A 13,836-nucleotide genomic window follows, 5' to 3' on the forward strand; every position below is an offset into this window, starting at 1 on the left:
ACAATGATTACTAGAACTCCCGTTACAGCATCTGTGCACTATTTCCTGGCGCCTGCGCAGGCCAGAAGAGGGCATCAGAGCCCGTGGAACAGGAGTTTCATCCATTTGTCAGCCTTCATGTGGGTGCTGGGAGCCTATCCACAGGCTGCTAGAACTGCCTTCACCACTGAGTCGTCCTCTAGAGGCCCTTAAGGACATTTTTAAACATCAGAATTGTGTGTGTGTGTGTGTGTGTGTGTGTGTATGTGTGTGTTGCATCCACTAATACACATATGTAAGTGAACCACCACTTACCATATAGCATTGAGGATACACCATTTTATAGAACACACAGAATTGCAGCAAGAACAACAAATGGCAAATATAATGCCAGGAAAAAACAAAAAACAAAAAACCTTAGAACTCTCACATTTGACAAGGGGGAATTTGCCAGTATTTGGTCATCTCTAACTTGGGGTGTTTAACACATCTTGGTTCCATTTTCTTCTCAGTAGAAAATACTTCCTTCCCACTGTGGGCCATCCCAGTTTGTGCCTGTAATTCTGTTATTCAGGGGTAGAGGCAGATCTGAGCGTTCAAAGCCAGCCTGATCTGCAAGGAGAGAGTCAGTCCAGTCAGGGTTACACAGTGAGACCCCATCTTTAAAACCAAAAACCAAAACAAATAAACCAAGCCAACCAACCAACCAACCAACCAACCAACCAACCAAAGAAACACAAAACACAACAGCAACAATAAAATCCAAAACTAAACCAAACCAAACCAAAAAACCCCCAAAACAAAGAAAACCAAAACCAAAACCAAACAAAAAAACCAAACTCAAAACCAAGCGGCCTTCTCAAAAGGTATGAATTCACAAATAAAAAACAAACAATTCATTACAATAAAGTGATTTTTATATTAAGTATTTAAATTTTTTTCTTTACGATTTATTATTTTTAAATTGTGTGTGTCTGCGTGCATTTCTCTCTCTCTCTCTCTCTCTCTCTCTCTCTCTCTCTCTCTCTCTCTCTCTCCCTCTCTCTCTGTACCTCTGGGTCTGTCTGTGTGTGGCATCTGTGTGCATCTGTGCCTGTGTGCGTGTGAGTGTAGGAGCCATGTGACTTGGGTGCAGAGACTCACTCAAGTCATATTCTTAACTGCTGAGCCATCTCTCCAGCCCTACTTATTATTATTTTTTAAATAAAGCCTTTTAAAATTAGGGATAGTGATAAAATTAGGCATAGCAGAATATGGAGACTGTCTCAAAAACACTACCATAAAAAAACAAAAACAAAAACAAACCTGAAACAAAACAAAACATCGAAAACAGAAACGACACTGAAGAAGAAAGTCCAAAAAATGCTACTACGTTGATTAATGGTTTGCACTTTTACATTTCTACTTACCTCCTAATTCACTTTTTCCATCTTCGTGAATCAACTATCCTTTTGGCCGTGAGTTATAAATGTAGCTGAATTGTATTTGGCAGTTTACGGTTGTAAAACAAAGCGACAAATTTACAAAAGGCTAAGCACACCATGTTTCCGCCCGGTTTCGAACCGGGGACCTTTCGCGTGTTAGGCGAACGTGATAACCACTACACTACGGAAACACCTCTTAATACTACCCTTCTTTTCTGAGTTAGTTAAAAATGGATTGTACTGTCTTTACACTTGGTTACAGTGCTAAACTCGAAGACCAACCGCAAACGAGTAAAAGCGCTGTACAGCCGCATTTCCTTCTCCATGAGCGCCAGGCTGAGAACTCTCAGGTCCGCTTCTGGCACATTTTATTTAAAGGAAGTTCCTTCTGTGTTGTATGCTCTTTTTCCAGATCGAGTGAGCCTCTCTTAGAGCTTCCTATCCTTAGGCTGAAACGCCAGAGTGAGTTTTCATCCTAACATTTTCAGAGACTGCTCACTGAGACGCTTTCTTGATGTTCGACTGGAAAGGGCAAGGTATTATTTGCAAAGAGAACGTAAGAGATAAGTTGCTTGGGTATGTTTGACACCAAGTTCAAATTCTCCCCACAAAAAAGACAAGAGGATGGGAAACCTGCTGCCCCTGGGTTAAATTAACACAAAGACACAGCAGGTGTCTCTGCAGGAATGGTTTTTAAAGAGGAAAAGGGAAGTCTAAGTGTTTAGCAAGGGATAGAGAAGGGAAAAGGGCAAAACCTGCTGCTGCCATGTTTGTCATTGTCTGTCCTGTTAAGGAGGCCTTTGCTTAGAGTCAGCAGTTCATTATAACTCATCATAAAATACAGAGTTGTATCTCCTTGGGATGCTGTCCTGTCCTCTCTCCTGGGGAGCTCATCTTTAATTTTTGAGTGTGGGGAGAAATCACATGTCCCACATGCTCAGGTCCCATCTCTGCTTGGGTGCCTTTCCTTACATTTCAGACTGTTTTGGTTACTAGGAAACATCAGCTCATATTTGGTTTGAGACGTGAACTACGCATCTCTCAATTATCCTCCCTGTTTAAATTAGGCGGGACACTCTCCAAGTTTCAACACAGAGCTGCGTATGCACACATTGGATAACGAAACACAGGAAAACTGCTCAGCTGCAGGTTCAGTAAGTCTGGTAATTTTGCTGGGTTTACAGGCAGCTCAGTCTGAAGAAAATGGACTTGGAGAGGGAGGCGATGAGTGAAAATGGGCCTGGAGGGAGAAGCGATGAGTGAATTACCCGAGACAGCCAAAGTGCCGTGGGGGAAGCCAGCGTGGCTCTAGGCAGCGACGCTACACACAAGCTACACTCACTATGGAATCTGTGGGCACACAAGAAATACGAGAAAATCTGAGGCGCTCCAAACCATTTTCACGCCGTCCATCTCAAATGGGGGTGGATTAGACGCAGCCTGGGCGCGTCCTAACTTCATTCTTTTAATAGCAGCACGGCTTGAAACAAACTATCCCATCTGGATAAGCTTTTGCAAGGAGAAGAGTGCATGCAGCAATTTAATTTAATTTAATCGGTGTTCCTTCCTGATTTCGCCTTGACGTCCTTTTCAAGTACCGTTTCCCTGCTCCCTCCCTGCATCAAATCTTCCGGAAAACTTTAGAAGGCACACCCACCTACTCAGACCCTGCCCCCAAACTGCACTTCCGGGTCTTTCTATACCCTCTAACGCCTAATTTTATCTGGGTTTTGTCTTGGATCGCTTTCAATTATGAACAATTTCTCAGCTCTCTTTCTCCAGTCAGTATCTGTCCGTTTTCCCACCTCTCCAGGAGATGCTCAAGGGCCAGAAATTAAGCCAGTTGTAAAGCTGGGCCCAGGGAGGGATGAATGGGTGGGAATGAGCCAATAAAATACTGATCAATTTTCAGTCCCCCCCCCCCCCCCGCTACTGTGATTTTCAGTATTAAGATGTAATTCATGCGCAATAAAGCTCAATCTTTCAAAGTGTTCAGTTCAGTGATTATTCGTGTATTGTATTACACATCGTCATTGTTACCTGACTTCAAAATTTTTCTCTCTCCAGCCCCTGGCAACCGGTGACAAGTCCTAACTCCAGATTGGGTGGTCTGGACATTTCATTTCAATAACAACGTGCAGTATGTACCTTTTGCACTGGCTTCTTTTCATCAGTACGATGCTTTCCAGTTTCACCCATTTGGTGATATTTCAAGTTGTAGAGTCTTTTCTGTTTTTTAGTAATCTTATGTACATTAGTAATATTAAGTACATGGCAAGACAAAATGTAGTAAGAGCTAGATCAGGATTCGTCAAGACTTAATCTGTTTCTGTTATGTTGAACGGAAACATCTCGTTTGTATGACTTAAAAAAAAAAAGTTGAGGTCGAGCCAGCCAGGAGTCGAACCTAGAATCTTCTGATCCGTAGTCAGACGCGTTATCCATTGCGCCACTGGCCCTCCCTACCAGGCTTATCTCCTGTACTTATTATTAGCAGCAACATTAAATTAAGGGTAGCCCTAGTTTCAACAAGGATTTGATCTGCGTAATTTACACGACTTGCGTTAAAGGGGCCTTGTGTGCCTCCAGGTTGCCATTGGTAACACGTGCAGTTGGTTCCTCTGAGGTTAAACAGCCCCGCCCTCCAGTCCCGTTGATAGAATGAAAAAGTAAAACAAACCCACCCTTTGCTCCCTTGCTTTCCCAGTCTCCTCCTTTTAGATATTTTGAAATAGCATCATTCTGAAGCCCTGACTGGCAATTCTCCTGCCTGAGCCCCTCTAGAATTCTGGGGTTGCAGGCGTGCATCACAAAGTTAAATTAAGATTTACAACCTCAATTCACTCAGCAATTTAGAAGCTCAGAGGTCAGTTGAAATTTGAGCTGAGTCAGACGTGGCGGCACAAGCCTTTAAATTCCAGCATTTCAGATTTACCTCTGGAGCTGTCTTAAATATAAAAGAAAGTTTGGCTGAATATTATTTAAGCGTCCAACGTGAGCGAAAACGCTTAAAAATGTACTTGTAAGAAGGGATAAACCTTTCCTGGTGCAGGTGGGGCTCAGTGAATGCCAGGCAGCGCTGCTGTGTAGCGCGTCCAAGCCGCTATGTGCAGCGTCCCATGTCCACGGGCGGGGCAGATCAGATGTGCTCTGTAATTCCAGTCCATTTTGGTTCCCAACAGCTGTATTGTCTTTGGTTTTGGATTTTTTTTTCTTTTCTTATCAAATACCGGAGAACTGTAACTGTTTAACCATTTGACTGCCCCTCCTTCTTTCTTTTCTTTAGTTTTTCTTTTCTTTTTTCCAGACAAGATTTCTCTGTGTAGCCCTGGCTGTCCTGGAGCTCGCTTTGGAGACCAACTAACTACTCTCGATCTCAGGGATCCTCTTGACTGCCTGCCTCCTGAGTTCTGGGATTAAAGGACTGCACCCTCAATGGCTAAACTGAGCGCAGGAAGTTTTAAAATAAAAAGTGAGCGCAGGGAGTTTTAAAAAGCATAACATACCTAATCTCCTAAAAGCCCTGCTTTGTCCACATTTCCCTCCAGCTCAATATTGAGATTTACGAATGTGACAAAGGGGACCGATTTCCTCGACTGCTAGGTGAAAAGTGCTCATACGCTGTGAGCAGGATTTGAACCTGCGCGGGAAGATCCCATTGGATTTCGAGTCCAACGCCTTAACCACTCGGCCATCACAGCTAACCCGGAAATGAGTTGTGTTATTTCACTTGTATATTAAACAAGTACTACATAAGTAAACTCTGAAGGCAAAATACGTACTCTGAAGGCTTCGGGCACTATACTCCTACCAATGCTAGGTACTCGCGTCTGCTGGGCAGTTTCTTTTCAGCAATACACAAAAGGCAGTCACTTGGTCAAAGCCTAATCAGCTCTCTTCTACCAATCTTCCTCAACTTGAGCCTATCCCTGCAGGTTTTTAGATCCACGTCACACTTTTTTTTTTTTTAAGGGAGAGCAATATTCCAGCATAGCAGCATACTCAAAATCCACGTGCTTCTGAGCCAGCTTTTCTACACACGTGCAGGATGTGTTTGCACATGTGAGGCTGTTTCTGAGGTCAAGCTCCTTCTCTTCTGTATTACCGTAACTGCAGGATTGGGGAAAGAATCAGCAAGGTGAGTCTTAAAATAATTATCTTGTTGGTGTTAAACAATTCAGAATGATTTAACCTGGTGATTTATGGCAACACACACACACACACTCGCGTGTGCATAGTGAAACGCTGTGTTTGTTAAGAGCTGGCTATGGCTACACACATGTAATCTTAGCACTTTAGAGGTCAAGACAGAAGGAACATAAATTTTAAGCACTCCTCCACTATATAGTAAGTTGGATGCCAATAGGGGCTACATGACATGACACTCTGTCGAGGGAGAGGGAGAGAGGGAGAGAGGGAGAGGGAGAGAGAGAGAGAGAGAGGGAGAGAGGGAGAGGGAGAGAGGGAGAGAGGGAGAGAGGGAGAGAGGGAGAGGGAGAGAGGGAGAGAGGGAGAGAGAGGAGATGAGAATGTGAGATATGTGGATGAACCTCTGTCTTTAATATAAAATCAAAGTTGAGATCAAAGTGTATAGAGTACCTTCTTGTGAGACATATTAGTGTTAGATTATACCCATATTTTTACAAAATATCACTCCAAGAGGTGGGCATGGTGACACACACCTTTAATCCCAGCATTTGGGAGCCTGAGGTAAGTGGATCTCTGAGTTGGAGAACAGCTTGGTCTACTTAGAGATTTTCAAGGGTATGCAGAGAAACTCTGGGGGGGGGGGGAATAAATCTCTGCAAGAATACACAATGGCTTTGAAGATTTTTTAAGACTTAAGAGATAGTTTCAGATTTTGTTTCCCCTGCTTAATTGCTCAAAGTGTTCCTTTGGGTGGGAACCTAAAGATCCATCTGCAGAAAAAAAGCATGTGTAAGATTAAAACAGTACAATCTCAGATAAAGTTTCCTAAATTTCATAAAAAACTGTGACAACTCTCTCCTTGAGGCCAGCCTGCCTTGAGCATTTGGGAGCTGTGTGGTGTGTCATTATTATTAAATAGTGAGCTGCCTGTCATTATTATTAAAGAGCTTCTCCTTTATCAGGCTCTGAGTTCTTGTTGGGAGGAGTTGCTCAGCTTGAGATGCCCAGCAGGCTGTCGCAAACTGGGAGGACCACACAGTATTCTGGAGATTAGAAGTCCAGAACCAAAGAGTTGCCAGGGTCAGTTTTTGCTTTCTTTCTATGTGCTTGTGAGCTCTTCCCTCTGAGCACACAGGGAGGGAGATCTGGAGATCTCTGATGTCTTTTCCTTGGTCCCACAAGGACACCTGTTGCACTGGATGACAGCGCCACTTTGGGACCCCGTATAACTTTAATTACCCCCTAACTTTCCCATCTCTCAATGCCATCACACTGGAGCAAATGTGAGCCTCAAAAGAACGAATCTCCAGGAAGACACAACCAGTCCAAAGACACCATCTTGTCATTGGTAATATAGTCCCTGCATTTGGTCCTCTCACTTGACTTTTCTACTGGTCTCCATGGTTGCAGGGTTCACTGTGATGTCTAGGAAGAAAGAGTCCCCACAGAGCAACCCGAGGGCACCAGAGCTATATGAATGAGCATTTCTCACAGTAGTGATGAGAGGCCCTATGGTGAAGATCACTGTTCACAAGAAGGTCTTATATTTTATAACCATCTCGCTTTAGCCTTTAAATTGCCTCAGCCTGTAGGTATTTTGCTCTGTGGCTGATGTTTTAGTTTCGTTTTGTTGAGTTGCTCTAACTGTGGCTCATATGTTAATCAACCAGGAACACTTAGAATCATTCCCATCCCCTTGAGCTGTAGCACCGAATCAGGTGATCAATGCTGTAACCCTTCTCCATTGATCCCAGACCTTTAAAATCCACTCTCTTTCAGATTTGTCAGATTTCCATCAACACACGCTGACATAGCTAGGCCTGGCATGGTGGCCTGAATCTCAATAGCTAGGAGGCTAAGGGAAGCTGAAGAAGATTGGCACAAGTTTTAGACCAGCCTGGGTTGCAAAGGGCCTATGTCCAATGAATGGATGGATGGATGGATGAGTGGACAGACGAATGGGTGGATGGATGGATGGATGGATGGATGGATGATGACTAAGACCACACAGTCCTCTGCTATGTATCACACCTCTGCAAAGGTCACACTTTGATTTTACCTAAAGAGTCAGTGGCACATACTAAAGAGTGGCTCGAAGGACTGCTCCCCGTAAAGGATATTGTCCTGTCCCCCCTGTAGGAGAAACTGATGTCCCCAGGCCGTGTAGAGCGGCTTCCAGTTATCACTGGGAGTCAAAAGCTGGAACTAGAGAATCATTTCAGTAAATGTGGTTCAGAAAGGTTATAGTTCCCAACTTCTAACCTCACTTTATTACAGATCAAAAATTCCTACATTTCATCAAAACCTCAACCCCAGCTAGCATCCATATTCTACCAAAGTTCCTTGGTTTTCACGTCCGACTCTACCCATGCCTTGTAGGGGAGAGGAAACTTCTTTGCTTGTGCACCATGGGACTCATGGCTCAGGTCTGTAACACAGAAGACAGAAGGACAAGAGAAAATTTATTAGCGGTGTTAAAATAAGATTTAAACTGGGCAGCAGTAGTGCACGCCTTTAATCGAAGCACTTGGGTCACAGAACCAAGCAGACATCTGGTTAGAGGCCTGCCTGGTTTATACAGTGGGTTCCAGGGCAGTCAGAGGAACAGTCAGACAACAGAGAAACGCCTCAAAATCTCAGCCAACCAACCAACCAACCAAAAACTCAAAACCAACAACCCCAACCCCCACTAAGATTTATGTGGACTGGATTGGGGGTGCACACCTATAATACTAGCGATAAATTAATTGATTGATTGATTAAGTAAGTAATTAATTAACACTTTAAGGATCGGCAGTCCCAACGAAACAAGAAAATCATTTTAGGCTTAATGAAGAGAGGCAAATTATGGAAAATAACCATAAAGACGTATAATTATATAAAAATGTATGCTCTGATGACGGTAAATTGGGGTGGGCACTTATCAAGGCTTGTACAGATTATTTTCTGTATCGTGATTTTACATAGGTCCCATGAGAAGACTCATGTTTCCTTGAGGGCAAAGACCATGGCTTTTCTGTATCTGCATTGTGTTGTACATGGTGGCGTTCTTTCAAGGTTTTGTTAGTTTCTCCGAGTTTTTCCAGAAAAGTGGTACAAGTGAGTATGCCGAGTTGGTTGCCCTCAAAGGAAATGACGCTTTTACCTGCACACAGTGCTGAGGGCCTCTGACCCTTTCCTGGCCTCAGAGGGCGCACTTCAGATTCCTTAAGAGTCATTTTCTGTCAGCGAGTGTGAGCGTCTGGCTGTGTTGAACCGGAGTGAGCTGTATAGACAGCGTGCGCCGTCTGGAAATTTTTTTTTGCTCGCTCGCTCGGAGTTTGAAGAATTGGATAGTTGGGCAGAGCCTTTTTTTGGGTAGTGATTTATGAAAAATAGAAGAGGGGGGAGAAATTTATCATTTCTTAAAAGTAAACATTTCTCAACTGGCCTATAACAAAGAACCTGCAAATGGAAGGTTTTTCACTTGTACATGGGTGTGGCCAAAGGACTTCCCAGCTACCGTGTTGTTTCCGTAGTGTAGTGGTTATCACGTTCGCCTCACACGCGAAAGGTCCCCGGTTCGAAACCGGGCGGAAACAGCTTTGTCTCCTTTTTCCCACCCTTTTCCTGCTGCAAGTTTGCATCTTGAAAATAGATCCACCAAGGTATCAGCTGGGCCTGGTGCTCTATGAGATGCCTTCACTCTGCTCGGGTTTGTTTGAAAATAGATCTACCAAGGAGTCGGGGCTGCTGGCCTTCCAGCTCTGTGAGATAGATGCTCGCTACCCTTGCTCAGCACAAAGCTCTCTGCAGATAGGCTGCAGGCTCAAGCAGAAGGCAACACTTGCAGGTAGGAAGCAGAATCTACCTGCGTTTCTCTGGATCGTGGGTTTTGCGCTTCATAGGGAAAAGCGAGGCAGGTCAAGTCCGCGCGGGGGAGTTGGGAGATGGACGAATGGCCCTGGAGTGAAGGTAGGGAGGCATACCAGGCCCAAACTAACAAACATAACCACATAGCGTCAAACGCAAAACACAGAATCCCAACAGGTACTAGTGTGGTTTTTGTTTTGTTTTGTTTTGTTTTGTTTTTGTTTTTGTTTTTAAACATTAAAAAAAAGGAGGTATTTATTTGAAATTATTCTATTTGCTATTCAGTTACATTAATGCTATCATTTAACCCGAACAGGACCAGTAGTGGAAAAGTGACATAGTAACTAATATAAAACTAACTGAACATAGTAGAATATAGAATAAAATGTCAATATTTCTGTCTTCCTCTGATTAAGAGCTATTTATTTATTATTTATTTAGGGTTTCACTATGCGGCCTTGGATGGCCAGGAACTCACCTACCTCTGTCTGCTTCTTGAGCACTCAGATTAAAGGTGTGAATCATTATGCCCAGGTTTTTCTTTTTCTTTCTTTCTTTCTTTCTTTCTTTCTTTCTTTCTTTCTTTCTTTCTCTCTCTCTCTCTCTCTCTCTCTCTCTCTCTCTCTGTCTCTCTCTGTCTTTTGTTCCTTCCTCCTTTCTTTTTTTAAAGAGCTGTTTCACATTGTAGCTCAGGACTCCGTACGTAGTCCAGTCCATCCTCAAATATGAAGAAATCCTCTGCTTGAGCCTTCTGAAGGCTGGGATTCAAGGTGTGCATCACCATGCCCTGCTAAGAAGTTATTTTAATTTTATTAAAATTTGGTAGATTATATTATTCTTAAGATACACAGTGTGTTAACAAATACAACAGAACAATTTACCTGGTTACTGTATTTAATAAAAACAACACTGACATTTGTCTCATGAAGAAGTTAAAAACATTTTTTTTTTTACTCGCTGTTTTCTTTTCCCATAGTAATGTTCCTCAAACTGCACGCTGGATTAAGACAAGTTTTCCTCCTTTTATGGAGATGGGGAATCAAAACCATAGCTTTGCCCATGCTAAGGAAACCTCCCCCTTCCTCCCCCCCCCCCCCAGGGAGACACATCCCGGCTTCCTAAATGTCATAGTGAGCTCAGCCAGCTCTGCTCTTCCCAAGCCTAGGTCAATCCCAACTCATGGTATCCACAAGTGTGGTGAAACTATGCGGAACCCAAGCGTCCTGGCCTTATCTAGAACCATCAGCAGAACAAACCCTGGAACCAGCTGGGCTTGTTAATTTTATGCGCCATCATTCTAGGTGTTTGAGCTTGGATGTTTTTGGGATGGAACACACTTAAGTTGGTAGACTTTTAGTAAAGCATACATGTGTGGGTATCGCAGAGTCAACAGCAGGGGTGAACAGCAAGCGGGAGGCGGGGCGGGAGGCAGATGCAGGGCAACCGTGTCCTTCCAGCAACTTTCTTTGCTTGGAAACACAGCCATTAGTTGAGTCTACATCCTTACATCCTTCATCAGCATTTGGATTTGCCATATCTTGTTTAAAATATTACTGACAATTTCAAACCACGGTGAGAAAGATTATTTGGGATCATCGCTATAGGCACAGGGGCCATTGAGACAGGGTCTTGATGTGCAGGAGACTGGCCTCAACTCTGTATTTAGCACAGGCCAGTGAGAATGCAGTGCGGAGCAGTATGAAGACAGAGGGGCCAGCGGACAGTGAGGGGGCCATGAACAAACACCACAGTAAAGGGATTTCTCACTAAACTGACTTCATATGATTCTTGCTGGTGACAAGCCAGAGAGAGGCAAAATTCTGAAGGGTGGGAAATAAAGTCTTCTTTCAGATATTGGGGTGATCAGTTCAAAGACACTGGCACTCTTTCTCTCTGAGTTTGTAGACTTCTTTACTGGAAGAAGATTTGACAAGGAAGTACACAATTGGGCCTGGGAGAAGTTTCAGGAGTTTTAGTGTGGCCAAAGACTCTGCCAACCTCCACAACCACATGAGCCAGTTTCTTAAAACAAGTGCCTTTCTGTGTACGTGCACATTTCATTGTATTGTTTCTCTGAAAAACTCTAACAAAATCACCATTTAAAAAAAGTAAATGTCCCCCATGATTATTTATTTTATGTATATGAGTGCTCTATGTGCATGTGCACCTGCACTGTAGTTGCTGGGAATTGTACTCTTAACCGCTGAGCCATATCTCCCGCTCCACCAAATCATTATTATTTTAAAGAATTCAGATCCTTAAAAATACACACACGGTGAGTAGGCATGTCAGCACCATCTCTCTGTGATAATCAGGCTTGCAGTCCCAGCACTCAGGAGACGTCAGAAGTTCAAGGTATTCTTTTGCCATATTTCAAGTTCAAGGCCAGATTAGGTCACAGGACCTTTAAAAAACAAAACAAAGCAAAGCAAAGCAAAAAACAAAAACAAAACAAAACAAACAAAACAAAACAAAGCAAAACAAAAACAAAACAAAACAGAAAAAAAAAAAAACCAAAACCACTCCCCCCCAAAACAACAAAAAGCACAAACCCAAACTCCAAGTAAAGAAAAAAACCTCAAGCCCCCAATAACAAAAAACTTCAAACTAACTAACCAAATTAATTTTTAAAAAAAGTTTACAAGTTTCATTTGGAAAGCTGGTGAGTAAACACAGCTTCCTTGAGGCCAGTTCCTTAGGATCTCCAGTTAATATGATAAAAATACCCTTGTTCGTTGTAAAGCAATAATAGAATTTTTGTATTTATACAAGTTTGGAAAATGAGTACCAGTTGCCAATAAAGGCGCAGAACCTGCCAATCGCTGCATCACCAAGTCATGGTGGATCTGAGGCGGGTCTCCGTATTGGACCCTTTCCCAAGTTCCTCCTAGAGAAGGTAGACAATGTCAAAACAGAGATTCTGCCTTGGTGACCCTGGGTTGTGGCTGTCTTGGATTGCTACAGACTAGCGTTGTTTGGACGATGGACCCTGTGCGCCTCCTCTCGGCCTCCTGAAGGCATGACTCGGGCGGCGCCAGCGTTCGTGCTGCAGCAGCGGCTGATTCTCCGGCGGCTTCTCGGGTCCAGGGCTCCGCAGCGGAGGAGCAGCGCCGGTCGTGAGACCCCGCGAGGGGGCGAGAAGAGAGAGAGAACCCCAGGTCCCACGCGCAAGCTCTCGGAGCTTCTCTATCACAGCCCGCAATATGTGAGATTCAGTTTCCTGTGCTGTGGAGAAGCAGAGTTGTATTCGTGCCGGCGCGGTTGCATCTTGCGTTACAATCCAGAAACAAAAGCACTACTTACGTATTACCAAGTACACCCTAGAAAACGCCTTCTTCTGTGGTGGCCGGTTAGCTCAGTTGGTTAGAGCGTGGTGCTAATAACGCCAAGGTCGCGGGTTCGATCCCCGTACGGGCCAGCAGGAAGCACTTTTAGCTGCTATATTTTCTGTTCCTACTGCCCTCAGCCAAATCCGGTCTCACGAGCTGTATTAAAGCTCAGATTCTGTAAGTCCTGCCATATCAGAAGCTGTTATCTAGCGCCCCACCCTAAGCTCCCACCCTAAAAAGCTCATACAGTTACTTCTTTTAATTAGGCTTTGATGCAGTTACTGGCTTAGGACAAGTGACCAAGGCTCTGAGGGGAAACATCAACAACAAAACTGTGTAAAGGAAAAACACCTAATGTGGTTCTGTATATTTATATTTCAAGCAAGAAAGATCTGATGTTATTTCTTAAGAACGAAGACAAGAAGTTCAGTGTGCGGCGATGCAGGCTGTTGGCGCTGGAGAGTGACGTCAGGAGGATCGCAACAGAAAGGATGATGGCACTACGTTTTTCTGTAGCATACCAAACAATGAAGACACCCCAAAATTCTCAGGGTTACCAAAAGACAGAGTAGTTTCAGCATCACCATTTTCCTTGTTCTCCAAAGTGAAAAGGAAGCCCACTCCAAACCAAACGACATGATTTATTAGTTCTCTGGAGTAGGTAATCCGAGTCCATTGCTTGACCAAAAATATCGGCTCCACAGTCTAACGGATCACAGCCTGGATTTCTATGGCAAATCTCTGAAATATCACTCTATTGAGAGATAATTCTCTTACAACGAATGTACCCAACCACCTTTCAGCCACCAGCAAACCGTTTGCTATTTCCTAACTGTAGACTCATCATTTCTCCTGTTCTCTCTGTGTCATGAGGCATTTGCACTTTAGGAGCTTCTTTATCCTCAGGAGAGTTAAATTCCGAGATTTTCCAAGATCAGAACAACTCAGTACAGAGGGGTGATTACATTCTCAACATGCTTAGAAGTGGTGCATTAGTGAAAGTTTAAAAAAACCGAGGATAGAAGGCCCTGCTGGGATTTGAACCCAGGATCTCCTGTTTACTAGACAGGCGCTTTGACCAGCTAAGCCACAGAGCCCCTTTG

This window comes from Acomys minous, assembly GCF_964271855.1.
Source record: "Acomys minous genome assembly, chromosome: 9".
Lineage (NCBI taxonomy): Eukaryota > Metazoa > Chordata > Mammalia > Rodentia > Muridae > Acomys > Acomys minous.